This window comes from Phascolarctos cinereus, unplaced genomic scaffold (genome assembly GCF_003287225.1).
Source record: "Phascolarctos cinereus isolate Bilbo 61053 unplaced genomic scaffold, phaCin_HiC Scaffold_726;HRSCAF=1367, whole genome shotgun sequence".
Lineage (NCBI taxonomy): Eukaryota > Metazoa > Chordata > Mammalia > Diprotodontia > Phascolarctidae > Phascolarctos > Phascolarctos cinereus.
In genome coordinates, this window is record NW_027556098.1 from 194607825 (window position 1) to 194628425 (window position 20601).

The 20601-nt window shown below is 38.8% G+C and overlaps 1 protein-coding gene across 1 annotated transcript in view; it reads right to left on the bottom strand.

The window, feature by feature from the left end:
* Positions 1-20372, bottom strand: part of AKAP19 (A-kinase anchoring protein 19) — a 64141-nt gene extending 43769 nt beyond the window's left edge. Inside the window, exon 1 of the mRNA XM_020993638.2 lies at positions 20284-20372. The gene's annotated coding sequence lies outside the window, so the exon portion shown is untranslated. The remainder of the gene's footprint in view (positions 1-20283) is intronic.
* Between the last annotated feature and the right edge of the window lie 229 nt (positions 20373-20601).

A 20601-nucleotide genomic window follows, 5' to 3' on the forward strand; every position in this document is an offset into this window, starting at 1 on the left:
ACCACAAGAGGAGCAAGCCAGCCATGAGGAAGGAGACTGCCAAAGCACCTCTTAACTCCACCAGGCCTGTGGTGTTTATCCACCGAACCACTCTCTTCCCTGTGCTCGTTCCCCCGGGCTGTCTCTCTAACACCAATCCATTAATTAACTTCCACCTTTGCACCCTCACCTTACCTTTACCCTCACTGACTTCTCTTTCTTGTCTTAGTTGAACAACTCACTCAAAGGCGACCTTTAGGGGATGTGACCACATGTGTGTTAAGTAGCAGATGGGCAAAGTGAGGATGAGGTTGGAAAGAGGCAGTGGAGTCAATTATACGTGACCTTGAATGCAATTTAACAAACATTTATCAAGCACCTACTCCATGCAAGAGACTATCCTGGGTGCTGGGAAAACAGAAACATACAGGGCAGTGAGGTGGGCAGTGGATAGAGGGCTGGGCCCAGAGTCAGGAAGACTCGAGTTCGAATCCCACCTCAGACACTTGTTGGCTGTGTGACCCCGGCAAGTCACTTACCTCTGTTTGCCTCAGTTTGCTTATCTGTAAAATGAGAAGGAAATGGTAAACCATGCCAGTGTCTTTGCCAAGAAAACTCCAGATGGGGTCACGAAGATTTGGACGTGGCTGAAATGACTGAACAATGACAACAACAACACAATATGTACACAGGTATGTGATACCGAATAAGTTGAGGGAAAGAACATTATAGGTTTTTTTAGAAATAGAACAGCACATTTTTTCAAAAGTTCATTCTATTTCAGTTGATAATAAAGTCGACTTCGGATCATGTCTATATTTCTATCTCATATCTCCAACTCCAGTTTCTCTAAGTAAATGGCTTAAGACTTTTTCTAAATTCTTTAGTCCTGTTCTATTCATTCCAGAACTAGCTTTTTATAACAGCATGCCAAGTTCTGATTTATTATTAATTTAAAGATGTTTGCCGGGAAAGGTTAAGTGAATTATTAACCAGACTGATTATGGCAACATCTCACTAATTCACAGGTCAAAATTCCAGTAACATCAACCAGCCAGAACACAGACCTGGCCCTGTTAGCATGTGAAAAAAGCCTCTAAGCAACCCAAATACTTGTCACAAAAGCCCCTCTATGGAGGTTAGGAAGGCCCTCAGGCTCTAATGCAGATCTTTAACAATTACTAAGGAATAATTCTTAGTTTATGGGTCTCCTCAGATCCATGGCGCTGCTCTTTAGCGACAGATCTAGTGATCACACCGTCGGTCCCTACGGCACCCTGGTCTACTTCAGACAGATGGGGCTGTGCTGATACAATGATGTATGTGCGTGCAGAGGTGAGACTCGGGAGAGGGGCCTGACGGTGAAAGGAGCCCTGTGGGGGCATGGGCATGTGTGCGTGTGGTGTGAGGAATGGTAGTTTAGTGGGAGCCAAGTCTCGAAGGAAGCTTGCTACCACCCTAGAATGGCCTGTGTAGTTAATGGACTGAGGTCTTTAGTCCAACAGACAAAATGGGCTCCCAAATCTAGGCACAAAGTCAACAAGTGTCAGCTGCGGTGAGTGATGCTCACATGAATTCATGCACCACACACGGGTGGTGTCACAATTCTCTTGGATCTCTGTCACCTCCGACCAAGTTCCTTCTAGAAGCACTAGCTTCCTTATTGATACAATGACAGGATTAGGGTGAATGACTTCTGAAGTCCTATCCCACAATGAGATATGTGTGTGGTGGGGGGGAAGTGAAGAGAATAAGCATTTATATAATAGCTGTTATGTGGCAGCTAGGTAGTAAGTGCATAGAGCAACTCTAGAGGGCTAGTCAGGAAGACCTGAGTTCAAATCCAGCCTCAGACATTTACTAGCTGTGTGATGCTAGGCAAGTCACTTAACCTTGTTTGCCTCAGTTTCCTCATCTGTCTAATGACCTGGAGAAGGAAATACAAACCACTACAGTATCTTTGCTAAGAACCCCAAATGGGATCATGGAGAATCAAACGTGGCTTTAACAGCTGAATAACAACCATATGGCAGATGTTATGCTAAGTACATTTTTTTAAACCAGTTATCTCATTTGATCCTTACAACAAGCCTACCAGGAAGGTACTGCTATTATCCCCATTTTACAGTTGAGGAAACCGAGGCAAAAAGAAGTTAAGAGACTTTCCCAAAGTTGCATAGCTATTAAGTGTCTGAGGCCAAATTTGAACTCAGGCTTTCCTGACTACAGGCTGGGCACTCTAACCATTGTTTCACCTAGCTGGAGAAAGTATTTACTGATGAATTGAAGATGTCATGCTATATGCCTCAGAACCCTAGGATTTCAGATTGGAAAGGGATCCTGGTAGTATCTAGTCAAACCCAGACCTGAAAAAAGGTTTCCCGTCCTCCACGATGTACCTGAAAAATCTCTGATTAAAGACTGCATGAGAAGGTGACATTGCACCCCTCCCATCCCCCCAGACCCAGTTTCCCAAGGCCTACTATTTCACTTTTGACTAACTCTGATTGTTAAAGAGTTTTTCTTTACATCAAAACTAAAATTTCCTCTTTGCAACTTCCACTCATGGCTCTTGGTTCTGTTGCTGGTAACCAAACAGAAAAAGTATAATTTTTCTTACATGAAAGCCCTAGAGATAGCAATCAAGTCCCTCCCAAGTCACCTAATCCTTCTCATCAGGCCAAACCCCCCAGTTCCTTTAATTCTGCCTCACATGGCATGGACTTGATACCCTTCCCCACTCTGGGTGCTCCCCTGTGGACACTCTCCAGCTCATCGGTGTCCTTTCTGAACTAAGGTACCCATATTGGAACTCACTACTCCAGATGTGGTCTGACCAGGACAGAATACAGTGGGCCCGTTCCGTGTCTTCCTCTCTTCATGCTGCCCAGTAGGATCACATTAGCTTGCTTGCTGGCCATAGCACACTACTGCTTCACAGAATGTTGCTTAATCTGATAACCTACCCTCCCCACCCCCCATCTCTTTCAAACTGCTATTTGACCCTCACATCTTCCGTCCTGTACTTAAGAAGCTGATTTTTTGAACCCAAATAAGACCTTACATTTTTCTGGATTAAAATTTAGCTTAAATTTAACCCATTGTTCTAGCTCATCCAGATCTTCTGGAATCCTGATGTTGTCATCAAATGTATTCACTATTCCTCTTGGCTTCGCATCATTTGCAGATCTGATAAACATACCATTTATGTTGTTGTTTTTTTATCCAAGTCCAGAGGTATGTGGGAGTGGCTTGGCCACATGGCCAAGAATAGGGCTCAATTTTTTTTGATGACTAGGCTTAAGAAAGTGATAGAGTAAATGTTAATAATGATAGAGCCAGGTACTGATCCCTGAAGGACTCCACCAAACTGTTATCAAACCATTAATCTCCATCTTTTCCATAAGAATATCATAAGAGGTTTTGTCAACTGCCTTAGAAGGAAATAAACAAAAATTTATTAAGTGCCTACTATGTGCCAGGCACTCTATTAAGTAAGTGCTTTGCAAATATTATCTCATTTGATCCTTAACAATAACCTTAGGAGGTAGGTGCTATTATTATCCTCATTTTACATCTGAAGAGTTAGACAGTAGTTAAGTGACTTGCCTAAGGTCATACAGCTAGTAAAGTAAATTTCAATTTGAACTCAGGTCTTCTTGACTATAGGCCGAGGAGGCATCTAGTTGCCTTTTTCGCCTTGCTAAAATCTAGACAAATCCACCTGATTTGTTAGTTGAATAACCTTGTCAAAAAAAAAAAAAAGAAATAAGGTTAGGATGAAGCCAGGCTGGATCTTTGTGACCATCACTTCCTCCTCTGAATGTGTACTAATTATCCCTTTAATAATATATTCTACAATTTTTTTCAGGAATAGAAATCAAGCTTACCCAGTGGCTTATAGTTTGAAGCCTCCACTATCTTTCTTTTTTGAACATTCAGACATTTTCCCATGTGTAGTTCTGCTATATTTCTCCCATTCTCTATCATCTTTCATAGTGGCTCAATATCACATCTACTAGTTCTTTCAGTTTGAGGATATAGTTCATCTGGGTTGGTGCCTTGAACTTATGAAGGACCTGTAGGTTGTCTCCTTACTTATTGTGGGTATCAACTGTCAGCCATTTTTGTTCTGTCTTTTCCAGTGCAAAGATCATTCTCCTTGGTAAAGAAAACAGAAGCAAAATAACTGTTGAGCAGTCTTGCCTTCTCTCTATCATCAGTCATCTTTGTCCCATCCACACCCTGGGCCATCAGTCTCATGCCTTCTTTGTTCTTCTCCCCTTAACACTTTCATAACAATGATACAACAGAACCTAATAGCAAAGGCCACCACCTTTTGTTTCCTTCAGCTTTTCTCGTTCATAGCTCATTCTAAGGTGGATCCCTCCTGATAGTCTTCTTGCAGGACTGTTCCAACAGTGGGATTGTATGTGTATATATATATGTGTGTGTATGTGTATATATGTATATGTGTATATATATATATGTATATATGCATAGATGTATGTATGTATCTCCTCCATCAGCTAACCTTACTTCCACATTTTGTACATTGTTTTTACAATCTGTGTTCTTTAGTGAGTTCCCTGAGCATCTATGTTGTTCTCTTTGGACAATTCTCTTTTTTCCTCCTAGTTGTTTCTCTTTAGGTCTCTAGAGTTTCATTCTTCAGAACTTCCCATCCACTGTCGCTCAATTCCCTTTTAGAATTTTAAACTATGGAATCCTTTCCCCTTTCTTTGAAATCTTTTCTTCCAAAACCCAGGGTACATGTCCCACTATTCCCAGGCTTCTTTGTTTTTATTAAACATTCTACCACAAAGGGGTCACTTCTCCCCGTGATTCCTAGAAAGCAGGCTGCCTAAAATGTAATCAATGAAAACTAATCTATAAACTTGGGAATTATAACGTGTTATGAAAGTAAGTTAAAGGTTATGGGATAAGTACAAATAAGAGATGGTAGAAAAAAAAGTAGGGTTGGAGAATGATAACCTGTCAATATTTCTCAAGCACAGTCCCGGGGGAGTGACACATTATATTTGGGAAAGATGAATATTCAGCCATGGTAGGGCAGGGCTTAAATATCTCTTAAAATTATCTACTGTCCCTGGCTCTGATTCCATACTCATTAAGCAACCTGATCTCTAATTTGGTTTACAAGGTATCCTGATACCAAGAAGAGGGTGCCCTAAATATAAACATAGGAATCTGGTCAAAGGGAACTAGTGTGCACCAGACTTGAAGTAAGAAACCCTGGGTTTGAATTACTGTTCTGCCACTTAACTAGACTGAAGTGACTTTGAACAAATTATTCTGACCTCAGTTTCCTCACATATAAAATGGAGACAATATTTGCACTATACATCACAGGGTTGTTGTGAAGAAAGTGCTTTGCAAACCTTAAAGTGGTTAGTGATTAGAGTGATTACTATCAGTCAATCATTAGGATCAATCAAACATTTACTGATCACCTACTTTTATGACAGTGTTGCATAATGATGGAGGACCAGGTCTTGGAATCGGGAAGACATAAGGCTCAAGCTCTGCCTCTGACCCCCATTACGGATAAGTCACTCAATTTTCTGTGTAAGTTACAAATAAGTTACTTATCTGCATGAAGTCCCAGGTCTTGACCAAACAAACAAATACAAAAATCCTAATAAATTCAAGCTCATGTGTCTGGGCCTAAGGGGGCACAAAGAAGTATAAGATATACCCACCCTGTAACTTAAAGGACTTTACAACCTAATTAGAAATCGAGAGCAATACAAAAAGAGAGCAGGAAAGATTAAAAGAGTTCCGGAGACAGCTCTTAGAAGTTTGCTGTTGTATGAAGCCAGGCTACAGAGGAAATTACCTCAATCGTTATTGATTGTAGCTTATTTCCTCCCCTTCTCGAGTACAAAAATGATCCTATGATCCCAAAATGGGAAAGAGGCAAATGGCTGCAATAGAAACTTCTAAGAGTGTTCCAGAGTCACTGATGGGACGCATCCCGACGTCTCATCAACATCTGCATTCTCACAGTACCTCCTGCATATCATAACATGACCCCACCCCATCAAGAAAACATGACAATATGTTCCATATGATCTTTTTTCTAAAGAGCGGATCTGACCGTATCACCCACTCCTTCATGAAACTCCAGTGGTTCCCTAATACCTTTAGGATCAAACCAAACGCTGTTTAGCACTCAGACCCCTTCATGACCTGAGCTCCTCCTACCTTTCCAGTCTTCTTACACCTCACTCACCGCCACATACTCTTTGGCCCAGTAACACCAGCATCCTTGCTGTTTCTTGCACAAAACCCTCCCTCTCCCAGCTCTGGGCATTTTCTCTGGCTGTTCCCCTTTGCCTGGAAGGCTCTTCCTCCTCATTTCTGCCTCCTGGCTTCCTTCAAATCCCAACTAAAATCTCATCTTCTATGAGATACTTTTCCTGACGCCCTTTAATTCTGGAACCTTCCCTTTGTTTCTTCATCTCCAATTTATCCTATATATAGCTTTTCTGTACATAGTTATTTGCATATTATCTCCCTCATTGGACTGTGAATTCCTTGAGAGCAGAGACTGCCTTTCTTGGTATGCCACAGTGCTTGTGCACATAGTAGGCACTTAATAAATGCTTATTGACTGACTGACCAACTTTTCGAGAAGGTTTTAAAGTTTATGGTATGTTTTAGAGTGATTTTTTTCATGAAAAATGTTCCAGCACCTAATAGGTCAATCTTCAGCTATCTGGAAAATTTAGTCATCCAAAATGATATTTCCTGACAGTTCCAAATAGTTGAGGTCTTGCTGTATCTCTCTATTAAAGACAAAGTTTGGTTTGTATTTATAAAATGAATAGCCACAAAATCTCAAAGCTGAGAGGAACTTCATGGGTTCAACCCATAACAAAAAGAATACCCACTGAATATACCCAAGAAGTCAATATCCAGCCTTTGCTTAAACCACTATTTTACTGAGTCAGTTCATTCCATTTCTGAATAACTGACAATTAAAAAGTTTCTCCAGACTTGAAACCTAAATGTTCCTGTTTGAAGTTTCAACATATCATTCCTTGTTCTGTCCATTTCAGTCAAACAGAACAAATCACATCTGTTTCCCAAATGGCAGCCCTTCAGATACTTGAAGACAGCCTTCATGTCCCCTTATGTCTTCTCTTCTCCAGGCTAAACATAAAGTTCTAACCTATCTCATGTGACATGGGCTTAAAAGCCTTTCCACCATTCAGGTTGCCTTCTTCCAACTGATCATTCCTTCCTAAATTGTGGCAAAAAAAAAATCAAACACAATATTCAGGTGTGGTCTGAACCAGTGCACTCTTGCCTCCTTAGTTCCCAAAGCTATTTCTACCATAATCAACCAGCTCTTCCATTTTACCAAGAATAAGATCCAGAATATAATTCCCCTTTTTTTTTGGTTCCTCCAACCACTGAAGAATTAAATTATCATTAAGGCCAGTCAAGAAGTTATTAGCTACTCTGTTTTTTGGCAGCAAGAGCTTCAGCAGATGGCTGGGTAATTGAAGTATCTTCCAAATCTCTCAGATAAAATCAAATGTCCTGATGACATCTTGGCTAGTGCTTTAGCAGATTTTCCTAGCTTATGGCTGGACATGTGAAGGTACAGAAAGACTAAGGGCCTTTACTTGAGTAGAAATAAACCTAGTAATGGGGATAAAAATCAACCTCATTCAAATGTTGTTTCTGTCATTCTATTTAACGCTGTTCTATATTGTTGGTTGGGAAACAAGGACATTGTCAAAGTCTCTTTTTTCTTCACAATTTTCCTTCTGCACACATTCCACAATGAGAGCATTTCTTTCTAAGAATCACCTCCATAGTGCTTATAGTTCTACCCATAAGCAGGCCACCTCCATGATCTCAAACTCAGAAATTCCCCTCTCATCACGATCGTTTACTCATCCATTTCCCCCATTTCCGTATTGCTCCTCCTTGACTTCTGTGCACTTTTTTGGTACTGTTTACCACTCCCTTCTCCATAGCTCCCTCTCCCTGGATATTCTCTCTTTCCTTGCCTTCCACGTCCCTGCTCTCTCCTGATTTTCTTCTGACGACTTGCTTCTTGGTGTTCTGCTTTTGATCTTCATCCATTGCATGCCCCAGTAGCATGGGTGTCTCCCAGGGCTCTTTCTTGGACAACTTTTCTTCCTACACTTTATCCTTTAGTGATCTTATCAGGTTCAAGTATGCAGATAGATATATAGATACAACTCACTTGAACTCTAGTCACATATCATTAACTCCTTCCTGGACATTCCCTCCTGGATATACCATTGACATCTCAAACTTGACATGTCCAAAACAGAACTAATTTTCTTTCCCTTGAAAGTTGCCCCTTCTACGAAGTTCCAATTCCTCACTTCTGTTGAGGGTGCCACATTCTCCCAGCTCCTGAGAATCATTTTAGACTCTTTTCTTAGTGCCTCCCAACACCATTCAATCAATTACCAAGTCTTGCAGACTCTACATCCATAACATAGCTCACACCCATTCCTTTTTATCTATTCCTGTAGTCACCACTTTAGTTCAGTCCCTTACTTCTTCTTGACTATACTACTGTAATAGCCTCTCATCTGGCCTACCTGCTTCCAGTTTCTCCCCTCTGCAAGCCACCTTTTACACAATTATTTAAGTAATACAGATGTGAACTGGGAAGAACTATGGGCAGATGGGAATTGGGAAGAACCTCTGAGTTATTGTGGACTTTGGGGTCAAGAGCAATGGGAATAAGAGTCCTTTTAGATTCTGAAGCACTGGATTTTATCAGGTGGCAGAAATGGCATGGCTATCACAGCAAATACAAACTTATTTCCAGAATATTCTACCTCAGTCTAACATACTTCCCTTATCAAGGCATGGCGTGTAGTCCAGGAAATCGGCTCTTTTGCCCCTGAGCTCCTAGCTTTACATACACCTACATATATCATTTAATTTCACATAAGCAGCTGTTTCCTCCCCAATTCCCAATCTAAGACATTGGAGTGTCTTATGGGAGCAAATGCTTAAGGAAACTTATCACAAAGCTATGATCAGGGACCTTACCCACCTACCTGGCATTCAGGAGCCAGCAGTAAAGTAAGAATGGAAAAATATGGAATAGACAAAGATGGTGGAATAGGAGGAAAGAGTACAGTCCAGCTCCTCCCACAATTACTTCAACAAAGATCAAGTAAGTGCACCAGCCTGAATAGTGTTTGGGAAATCCAAAGCCAAACCACAGTGACTTATTTTTCCAGTCCAAGTCTCTATAGGAGACAGCCAGAGGGAAAAGGGAGAAAAAGGAAAGAAGTACAATGACAAAGAAGTAGAATGACAAGAAGAAAGGCATCTTTCTTTCTTCCTGATAAGTTGGAAATCCCAAATCTCTGTTATGGTTCAGAAGTTCCATTAGGTTTTAATCACAATTCTCCTAAAATTCAACCCATCATCAGCCCATGGTGATGGGGTTGGGGAGCACAACAACAAAATAAGGAAATGCCAGCTGTGGTGATGAATAATGGAGACTCTGTGCATCCTGACTGCTATGGTAGCTGTGAAGACTTGGTGGGAGCTACGAAAAATAGACCATTCGGGCTCTGACAACGTCACTGATTGAGTTAGCACCCTGGAAGGTGTGATTAGTCCCATGAATCTAAGAAATAGAAGAGAGTGGAATAGGATAGGGTTGCAGGCTAATCCTCTTTGGAACTATGATGATAATTAGCTTGACATAGAAGATAGCTGAGTGGTTATCAGAAGAAAGTCAAGTACTTTGGAAGACAAGTCAAATCTACAAGCAATAATTAAGCATCTTCTATGTCCCAGGCACTGTGCTAAGCACTGGGGATACAAAGATGGCCAAAACATAGCCCTTGCTTTCAAGGAGCTCACTGTGTAATGGGGGAGAAAACATGTAAACAACTATGTACGAATAAGCTACATACAGGATAGATGGGAGATGAGCAATAGAGGGAAGGCACTAGCATAAACAGGAACTGGGAAAGGTTTACTATAGAAGGTAAGATTTTAGCTGGCACTTGCAGGAAGCCAGAGAAGCAGATGAAGAGTGAGAAAATTCCAGGCACGTGAGACAGCCAGGAAAAATGCACAGATAGGAGATGGAGTATTACGTATGAGGGAAGTCAAGGAGCCAGGGTCACTTAACTGCACCACACACAGGAAGTAGCAAAGATGTAAGAAGATTGGAAAGGCAGGAAAGAATCAGGTTATCAAGGGCTTTAAAAGCCAAACAAGATTTTATATTTTATCTTGAAAGCAACAGGGAACCACTGGAGTTCATTGAATTGGGGTATGGGTGATGACATGGACAGACCTGCCTTTTAGGAAGATCAATTTGATAGTTGACTGGAGGATTGACTGGAGGAGGGAGAGACTTAGAACAGATAAGAAATACCCTTACCGTAATGCTTTGTCACAAGATAGCTTTAACTATTAAAATGATCAAAAGTAAGCATGAAATAAACTGAAGATATGCTTTTATTATATGCCAGGACTATATTATAACAAAATTGGAAAGAAATCTTTGTAAGAACTTTATATTGCTTTTTTTTTCACTGCTATCTGGAATTCCAAGTTACACAATACTATTTAATAGCTTAAAACTGCATTTAGAATTTTGGGATACCCTATATATCAGTTAAGGATCAATTGTAAGAAATGACTTCATTTTTAAATCTAGACTAGATGAAATAAGAATAGAAACTGAGAAGTTATTTAAATCTAAAGAAGAAAAAAATGGAAGAACCCAAAGGCATTGAACATCTGCATAAGATAAATTCCAAAAGTTCCACCTAAGAATGAAATGGATGATTAAAACTAATGATGATGTCTCAAATGATTTTGGAAAGATAGGCATACTTTTGACTAGAATTTTTTTTTAAGTTTTATTTTTTTAATGAACAAAAATTTCTCCTCACCGCCTTTCCAATTAGAAAAAAACAACAACAAAGAAAAACAAAACTTGTAACAAATATGGATAATCAACCAAAAGAAATTCTTGTATTGGTCATGTCCAAAAAAGAAAAAAAGCCTTAAGCATTCTGACTTCATCACCTTTCTGCTTTGACTGGAATGGCAAAAAAAAAAAAAGTCCCTTTTAGTTTGATGGCATGAATCTAACAAAGAAACCAAATATACCAAACAAGGAAATATATAAAAGATGGTATATGCTATAAATATCATGACTAAATATATTCTTCCACAATATTTGACAGAGTAAAATATTTATAATCTGCACACAAAAGTATATTCTCTGCCTCTTGCCACAGTAAGGATTATAGGCAGAAACATAGAGCTTTCTCAGAACCTAGTCATTATGTACAGTAGAAAACTTGAATGCCATATCATTGCCCAATTTAATACAATGAAAAACAAATAAGTAGAATGGAATCCAGAAAAAAATATATATATATATGTATATCAGAAATTCTTGATACCTGTCATTAATAACAATAACTAACCTTTATGTACCTCTTTAAAAATATAATCTTATTTAATCTTTATGACAACCCTTTGAGGTAGGTACTACTAATATACTCATTTTGCAAATGAGGAAACTGAGGAACAGGGTAGTTAAGACTTGCTAAGTGTCACAGAGTCTGTAAATGCCTGAGGCAGGCTATGTTTTGGACACTAAGGCCAGCGCTCATCTACCATGCCACCTAGCTGTCTCTGTCACCAAGTGAGGGCAAAAGCTGCAAGTTCAAGGTGATAGGAGGAGCTGAAGACCAAAGAATGAGATAAACAATTCAATATCAATCTATGCTATAATATAGAGATGAAAGCTAAACTATAGAACTTGAGAAGCAAAGAAATTAGAGAAGAGAGCAAACTCCCTAAGAAGGAAAAAGTGGGAAATTTCTGATTGGTAAAAGAAGTTCAACAGAAACAAAAACAGGTTTTGGATTAAACATGAAACAAAAGTTGGTGTAGCTTGAATGTAATAAGCAACAGAATTGGTTACATGAGGGAAGTTATTGAAATTTTGGTTTTCCTGCAAAACTAGAAAGTGGCAGGAGCAGAAAAAATCCTTAATCATTGGCTCAAATGCTTCATAATAGCACATGATTTAATAGTACCTGCTTTCTCTGACGCAAGCCTCATTCCATCTTTCTTAACAGACGGTATCACATATTTATTACCAAAATATAAGAACACTTCTGAATAGAAGCCAATTACATTTTTATATACTTTATACAAATCATTCAAAGTTTGTATTACTTATAAAATCTATAAACACAGGAAACACCAAGGAACAAAACCGTTGATCAGAAAGTGGTGTATAGAGCAGCTATAAATGATTCAATAATTTTTTAATTAGCCACTGAAAAACACCATAATATTTATACCACCTTTTTTGATTATCACAAAGCTTTTGCCTAATTTCCTCACTCATGGCTTAGTCATATACAGCAAATATATAAAATACTGGAGATATAAGCATAGTGGGAAACACTAGAATATTTGACGTTCCCATGGAAATCTGTGCACTATTTAAAACACACCACAACAGAATACTGTCAAGAACAATAGATGTAAAATAGAAGTCTGCAAAATATGACCTGCAGACCACATGTGGCCAACCACCTATTTTTGCATGCCTATAAACTAAGAATAATTTTTACATGTTGAAATAAAATTTTATTGTATTTAAGAATGTAAAAACCATTCTTTTCTGTTAACTGTGCAAAAATAGACACTGGCTGATATTTGGCCATTGGACCATAGTTAGCTGACCCATAAAATATAAAACATGATACTCACCAGGACAGTTTAAGTTTGCTGTGGTTATGCCTGGCCTATGCCTATGCTTAGCCTTAACACCATTATCATCCCTTCTGAATAGAACCAAGTGTGATTTGCAAGGCAAAGAGAGAATCTTACCAAAGCACTATATTAACCACTTGATATACATATATTATATCTAGTTAAAGATCTACTGAAAAATACATCAAACAGTTTACTACCTCATTTCACAGGAGCTTCTCCAGTGCTATGTCTCCAACATGTCATTTGGACTTGGAAAGTGTAAATGTATTTTACACTTAATGCATTCCAAGGAAGGATTTGCACTTGAAGCTGGACAGCAAATTGAACCAAGGGATGATGGTAATACTTACAAATAACTTGCTCTTCTTTGGACAAGACCTACTGAGCATGAAAGCTTCCACAGCTGAGGCTATGTGTACTAAAAGGCTACCTGGAACCCTGAAGTCAAAGCTTAATGGAATAACACAGAGCAATTAACAGCTATACAATACCAGTTGAAAGGTATAATTTGGTACAGCAAAATGGCTAACAAATGGGACCTAATGTTAAGAAACACAAGTTTGTCATGACAAGGTAGCTATAGAAAGATGGCCAGGTCCTCCTTAGTGAGGAAGAAGAACCCATGATAAACAAATGAAAAATTAAGCATCTCATGTCCCAAAGCAATAATTGAGTGTAATTAAAAGTGATTTATCCTTGAACAAAATCTAGATAATAGTTAAGATCCAAGAGTAGAATCAAGAGGCATTCTATGAGTGAAATCCACATGTCACTTAACTAACAATATATCAACAAAGAAACATTGAACAAATATCTATCATATAAATTTGGATATAGAAACAGAGGTTTATTTATGATAGTGATACAAGATTAGGTTGTTGCCAACATATATATACAGAAAGGTAATTTAGGAGCTCTCATTGATTAATGCAAGTCATACAGTGATATAGTGGAAACTATGCAATATAATCATTGCTGATACCAAAAATGTAGCGCTTACCAGATACCTATGAAGACATGTTTAGGCATCTAGAATCACATACCAGAAGCTCTCTGTCCTCTAAAATGAGCAGATGAAAAATTCTTGTAATACAAATACAAATTTGATAATAGCCTTAAGAATTCAGTAAATAGGGGCAGCTAGGTGGCTCAGTGAATAGAGCTCTGGCCTTGGAGTCAGTTCGAATCCAGCCTCAGACACCTAACACTTACTAGCTGTGTGACCCTGGGATCCGATTGCCTCACCCCCCCCAAAAAAAATTCAGTAAATAGATTTTACTGGGATAGAAATTTCTGTAAAGATGATAATAATAATAATGATAATAATAATAATAATATTGATAACTAGCAATTATATAGTGTTTACTGTGTACCAGGCACTGTGCTAAGCATTTTAACATTATTTTCTTATTTGACCCTTACAATAACCCTGGGACATAGGTGCTATTATCTGCATTTTATAGATGAGGAAACTGAGGCAAATAGAGGTTAAGTGACTTGTCCAGGGTAGCCCAGCTATTAAGTGTCTGAGGCCAGATTTGAACTCAGGTCCTGACCTCACGTCAGATGCTCTATCCACTGCCACCCAGTTGGCAATGTAACATTGATTCATAAAAATGTACTCCATTTTTATGGTTTAGTGGATAGAGTGCTGGATCTGGAGTCAGGAAGACCTGAATTCAAATCAGGCCTCAGACACTTACTAGAAACTGTGTGACCCTGGGCAAGTAACTTAACCTCTATTTGCCTCAGTCTTTTCATCTGCAAAATGTGGATAATAATAGCAACTACCTCCTAGGGTTGTTGAGGATGAAATGAGTTGTTTCTGAAGCACTTTGCAAATCTTAAAGTGCTATATAAATGCCTGCTATCATTAATTAAGAACAATAGTTTTAAATAGATATTGTTATACTAAGTACTCACAATCTCAAAACTACATGAAATGAAGTTGTTGTTGTTGTTTTTAACATATAGAGACCTCGCGGAAGAAATTTAAACCACATGGGAAGAGGATGAGATGAAGACCATTCCTCTTGCCCTATATGCCACTGGAGTTGTCCTACAGGTGCTTTCAGTAAGTCTACAGAAGATGAATTACATCCCAATGCTTTTCTTCAATTATTGTACGCAAGCTTTTTATCCTATATGTGCTGATCCACAGAACTAAATATACAACATAATAGCAGCATAATGACTGGCCCTCAAAATGTTTGATGGGGATTTTGAAACTCATCAAAAATAGGAAAAGAACAAGATGCAGAAAATTGTGGAAAGATGACTTTGCATTAGGACCTAAAGGAGCCCAGATCCCTACCCACTCCACTCCCCAAGCATCCCAGTGGTAGGTTCAATGATAAAGAAAACCAAAGAGAAACAGCTATAAACTCCTTCATCCAGTCCAGGGCTACACATTGTCAGATTCCTGTGGAGGCCTGAATGGAGACAGGTCACAGTGGATGGAAAGAAGGCTTGCAAACAGTGGGCACTGAAAGCATAAGACAGCAACAGAGCAATGCCTCACTCAGGGTTAGACTCATGCCCAGGGGGCTTGGCACCAGATAGCCCTACCTGAGGCAAAGCAAGGGACAGGGACAGGCCCGACTCCAGCAGCTTGCACTTGAGCCACAGCAGGATGCAGATTCAGCATCCAGGCAGGCCAGCACCCAGGCAGGCCAGCACCCATGAAGCCCATGGTCTGAGCCATAGAAGAACCACACTGGGACAAAGAGCCAGGGCAGCACCGAGGAAGCAAAGCACTTGCGGTCTTGCAGGAGGCACAGACTACAGTATGGGTCCTGTCAGATTCACAACAAGGGGGATGAGAGCAACTCTAGGTTTGATACTATCCAAGAAGGAGGCAGAGAGGGGCCAAGCCCAACCCCCAGGTCATCCATCAGTAGAAAGCCAGAACTCTCAGTAACCACATCCATGACCAAGGAGAGTCTACTCATTCCATGCAAGAGCAGAATCTGACACAGGAACAAAGCCTCAGTCCAGAAAGAGAGGCCGGAGACATAAGCAAATAGAAGAAAATGCCAAACAGAATGAAGAAATACTACAGACTGATGCAAGCCTGAGAAGCAGACCCAGAAGAGAGGGCACCTCCATATAAATCCAAGTAGAGCCTCTGAGAAAATAATGGATTGGCCACAAGGACAAAAGTACGTGGCAGGAATGAGTGAAAAGATAGAAAATATGGTATTAGGTGAAATGAGGAGAAAAGAAGGGCAAGGAGAATTAAAATATTAGGACAGTGGTAAACCTTACCCAAGCACTGAATTCCCTGAAAACTTGAAGGGGCCAAACAGAAAGCAACAACCCTATGAGACAACAAGAAGTTTGTGATAATCAATATCTGATTTAGTGAGAAAGTTACAAAATGATCCTGTTTTATAATTGATTCTATTTGATGTCATTGCTGACATTTTATTTAACTGGCTAAATCATGTTGCTTTGTCTGAATTAAGTTCAGAAGTTTATAGGTTTCTAAGTTCATTCTTCTCTGAGTTAAGTTTAAAATTTTAGTTTCCCTATGAAATGGGAAAGATCACTAATCAATGCTTTGAGTGCTTTGCTTTATAGTCATTTGTCAGTTGTAATTATCTTTATAGAATAAGAAGTAACTGGGTGATCTGTAGGAAGAATATAGATCCAGGGAAAATCTGTGTCTAACCAAAGTATGATATAGTCCTAGGGAAATTCCTGTGTTAGTTGACCTAAGGAATATAACTATAATTATTATAAAGTGTGTAATCATTTAATCATCTTTATATTAAAACATAATGAGCTTCCCTGAACTGACAATGTCAAAGGGCCCTGCTTGAGCCAAAAGCCCACTTCAGTAAAAGGGCAATGACCATTTACAACATAACTAGCCCATTTGTACCATGCGTGAATCAAGAGAACTATAAATAACTGTGAATCTTGTATCTCAGGGTCTCACACCATACTGGGTGGACTATAGACCACAACCTTTGTTTCCCTTAATGAAAGTTGGTTTCTTTTCCAAGAAAGACTTCTCAGTTTCTTTTTTACACCTCTAAATCACTTTAATTCAAAGCAACCTGTTATCTCTAGACTACTAGCTGACCTTGTACAGAGGATATTTGTTATCTATTATATTATTAATTATTCTTGCAGGTGAACTAAATCAATCAGAATTCCCAGGCAGCAAGATGGAAGGAGGGGTTGTTGCTGGCTCTGCATTCCCTATTTCCAACTAATCATATTGTTCCATCACACTTGTGATGCTTCTGACTTTGCAACCAATTGTACTGTCTTCCCCATTTATGATGATGCCTTCTGTTTTTTGTATGCTCCTCCTTTTTTCTATAAGAATGACCTGTCAGCCCTCATTCAAGGTCTTAGCTTGCTTGGGAGGCTGAGACCCTGCTTACTGGCAAATTTATACTTTGTTAATAAATTAACAGAGCTCACAGCTTGTGCCTCAGTTTAATTTCTATCATGACATTAGATCATCAATAGATGGCTTAGATACAAAATGATAGCGTTGATGTAACAATTTATATAACACTTAACACATAGTAGGCACCTTACAAATATTACCTCAGCTGATCCTCGTGACAATCCTGGGAGGTAGGTGCTGTTATTAGCCCCATCTTACAGTTGAGAAAACTGAGGCAAAAAGAAGCTAAGTCACTTGCCCAGGGTAGCGCAGTTATAAAGTGTCTGAGTCTAGATTTGAACTTAGGTTTTTCTGACTCCAGGCCTATCACTCTATACATTGCACCATCTAAGTTACATAAATTAGAGGAATGAGAAACAAAATACCTTTCTCAGCCATGGATGGGGAAGAGTTCATAGCCAAACTAGAGACAGATAAGATCACAAAAGATAAAATAGAAATTTTGATTACATAAGAATTTTAAAAACTCAAGCAAAACCAACGCAGTGAGAATTAGAAGGCAAACAATTAACTGGGGAACAAAATCTTTGTAGCAAGTTTTTCTGATAAAGATTGACAAAGATGACAAAGAAGGAAAATTACAATTGTTGGAGTGGCTGTGGGAAAACATAACATTAATGCACTGTTGGTGGAGCTATGACTTAATTGCATAGTGATTCTGGAAATCAAATTGGAACTATGCCCCTAAAGGCATTAAACTGTACATACCCTTTAACTCAGCGATAACACTACATGGCCTGTTTTTTGTTTTGTTTTTTTTTTAAAGAGTTCAAAGAAAGAGGAAAACGACCCACATATATACAAATATATCAGTTCTTTATAGTGGCAAAGACCTGGAAACTAAGGATGTTAGTCCCCATCAGCTGGGAAACAGAGAAACAATTCGTGGCATATGAATGTAATTGTTGTTAGCGACAAAGGCAGCTGAAGTGTTAGAAAGTTCAGAATCTCAGACATGTCCAGCACTGGCTAGTCAGAAGTATTTATTGTATCTCAAACTTTTATTCATTCTTACTTTATTGGACTTCTTGACTTTTTTTTCTCTTTGATATATAAGCATATATAAGTTTCTGAGTTGGAGAATTAACCTTTTTTTCCCCTTAGACTGAGATTTTTAACTAAGGTAGCACTCTATCGGTCATGTGCTTTTATTTTATGTGATGCTAGCTGGATAAACAAAGTCCTAAGAGTAGGTATCTATTCACCAAAAATCACCACAACAATAGAACCGAGGGCATTGGTCCTCTTCAGAAATCAAAAGCTTCTGTCAGGAGGAACTGAATCAAATAAACAACAATGAAAATTTTCAATGAAAATAGCAACAATTCAATGTGATGCTTTTTTTTTGCAGATTTTAAAGTAAGTTTCTGAATTCAATGTAAACTATAAACAGCGTAAGAGAAAGTCAGTTCTTATACATTTTCAATGAGTAAATGGTGCTCTTACCATCCATAGTATAAAACTTATTTTAATAGCAATTTACATAGAATATAACAATACAACATACTCTCAGATCTTGACCAGTGTGTATACTGCCCATACATGTATCTACATGTAGTATACACATGCATGACATGACAATATAACCTGCATGGTTTTTAGCCTTAAGAAGTTCTTACTACTTTACAGAGAATGAGAGAGCTTCCACAAAATTAAAATCCAGTCTTCTTTTAAGTGGACCAAATTATGGTTTAAAAGTTTTGAACTTTACAAAGTACAAAGTAAAGGTGCATTGCAAAGGAAGCAAATGGGAAATATTGAAACCTGGATAGAATGACTATTCTTTGAAGATTTAACATCTAATTCTGATAAGAAACATTTGTAAAAGCTTCAGCAAAGAGCAATTATTTTAGATGTGTGTCTGAACCTTAATTTGCTTGTGGAAATCGTGATTTGCCCACGGTCATACACATAGACATTTATAGATATATTTTGTATGAGTAGATCATGTATATTTTGCTGACAACCATATACTAGGTGTCAGTTTTGGGTAAGTCCCCGGGTTTTTGACTCTGTGTTCAAGGATGATATAATCACACACGCTTTACCATGTTTGATATTTACATATGAAAATGCAAAGGATCTGTGATTTCATCAGTGTAGGAAACTACCAGTGTGACAATTTCTTTCACTAAGCTGTCTATGACTTAGTAGTTAACCCCTAGGGAGTAGCCTGAGGCATAAGGAGAGCTTGTGACTTATTCAGGTCACATGTAGCGCTAGGAAGTGTTAGAGGTAGGATTTGAACCTAAGTCTTCAGGCCCAACACTCTATCTATTATACTACATTGACTCTTTCTATATGAATGGATGTGTGTATATATTTACATATACCCACACAAATATTTTATGTGATATAACCATAGAAAAACAGTGCTTTATTTTTTCAGGAGAAAAAAATGGGGTTGATGCCAACTGGTATCAGGAGGTATTGTCCATCACATTGACCAAGGTTCCTGAGTGCCATTTACCCTGGCCTAACCCTGACTCCACACTCACAATAGGGCCTCTCTGCTTTTCCCTCTAGCACAGTTCCTATATTCTTTCCTCTGGCAGCTTTTACTAGGCCACTGTCAGCACTCATATATATGTGTGTGTGTGTGTGTGTGTGTGTGTGTGTGTGTGTGTGTGTGTGTGTGTGTGTGTGTGCGGTGGGGGGTTAGGGGGTTGAAGGGCAGAGCTGGCTCAGGAGATTGGAAATATAAGCTGAAAGAAGGGAAGAGGCAGAGTGAGGAATGGAATAGGTCAGGAATAGTCATGTAAGGGGGCACAACTTGTACTTTCAAGTTATGAGTTAAAAGGTACTATTGTGTTATTCTGCTGGTATGATCTCGTAATCACTGGGTCTTAGGGTATTAGAACACGTGTTTTTTTTAAAAGTGTGCTTCTAGTCTTGAAGGACAGGGATATACATGTTAGATTTTTGAAACATTAAGCCATTGTATCTCATGCAGTTAGAAATAGTTACAGTACACTCATAGCTAGGAGCAAAAAGCAATAAAATTCTCTTTTTTTATTGTGTCAGTCAATAAAAGGTAAAGAATTTAGTATCTTAACAGCTGTTAAAAGATATTTTACCTTATATAATGGGATCCAAATAATCCAAGGAAGATATCAGTCCTACATGGGTTGTTCAGCTGAAGGTGAAAGCCTACTGTGAGGTAGCAGCAGCTGGCTCTCTGCCACCTTTTGCCTAGAAACGGTTGCCAGGCAGGACCAGATTTGCTCACAAATGCATTTTCACTCAATGATAGGTATTATGATAGTGTGTGTTCCACCATTCAGCCAAGTTTCATTTAAAGGAAAGAGATTTCTTTGTCAGCATCAGACAATAGTTACTTAGGGCTCTCATGAACACTGCATTGTGTTTAGGTATTTCCCAACCAGAGAGGAGAT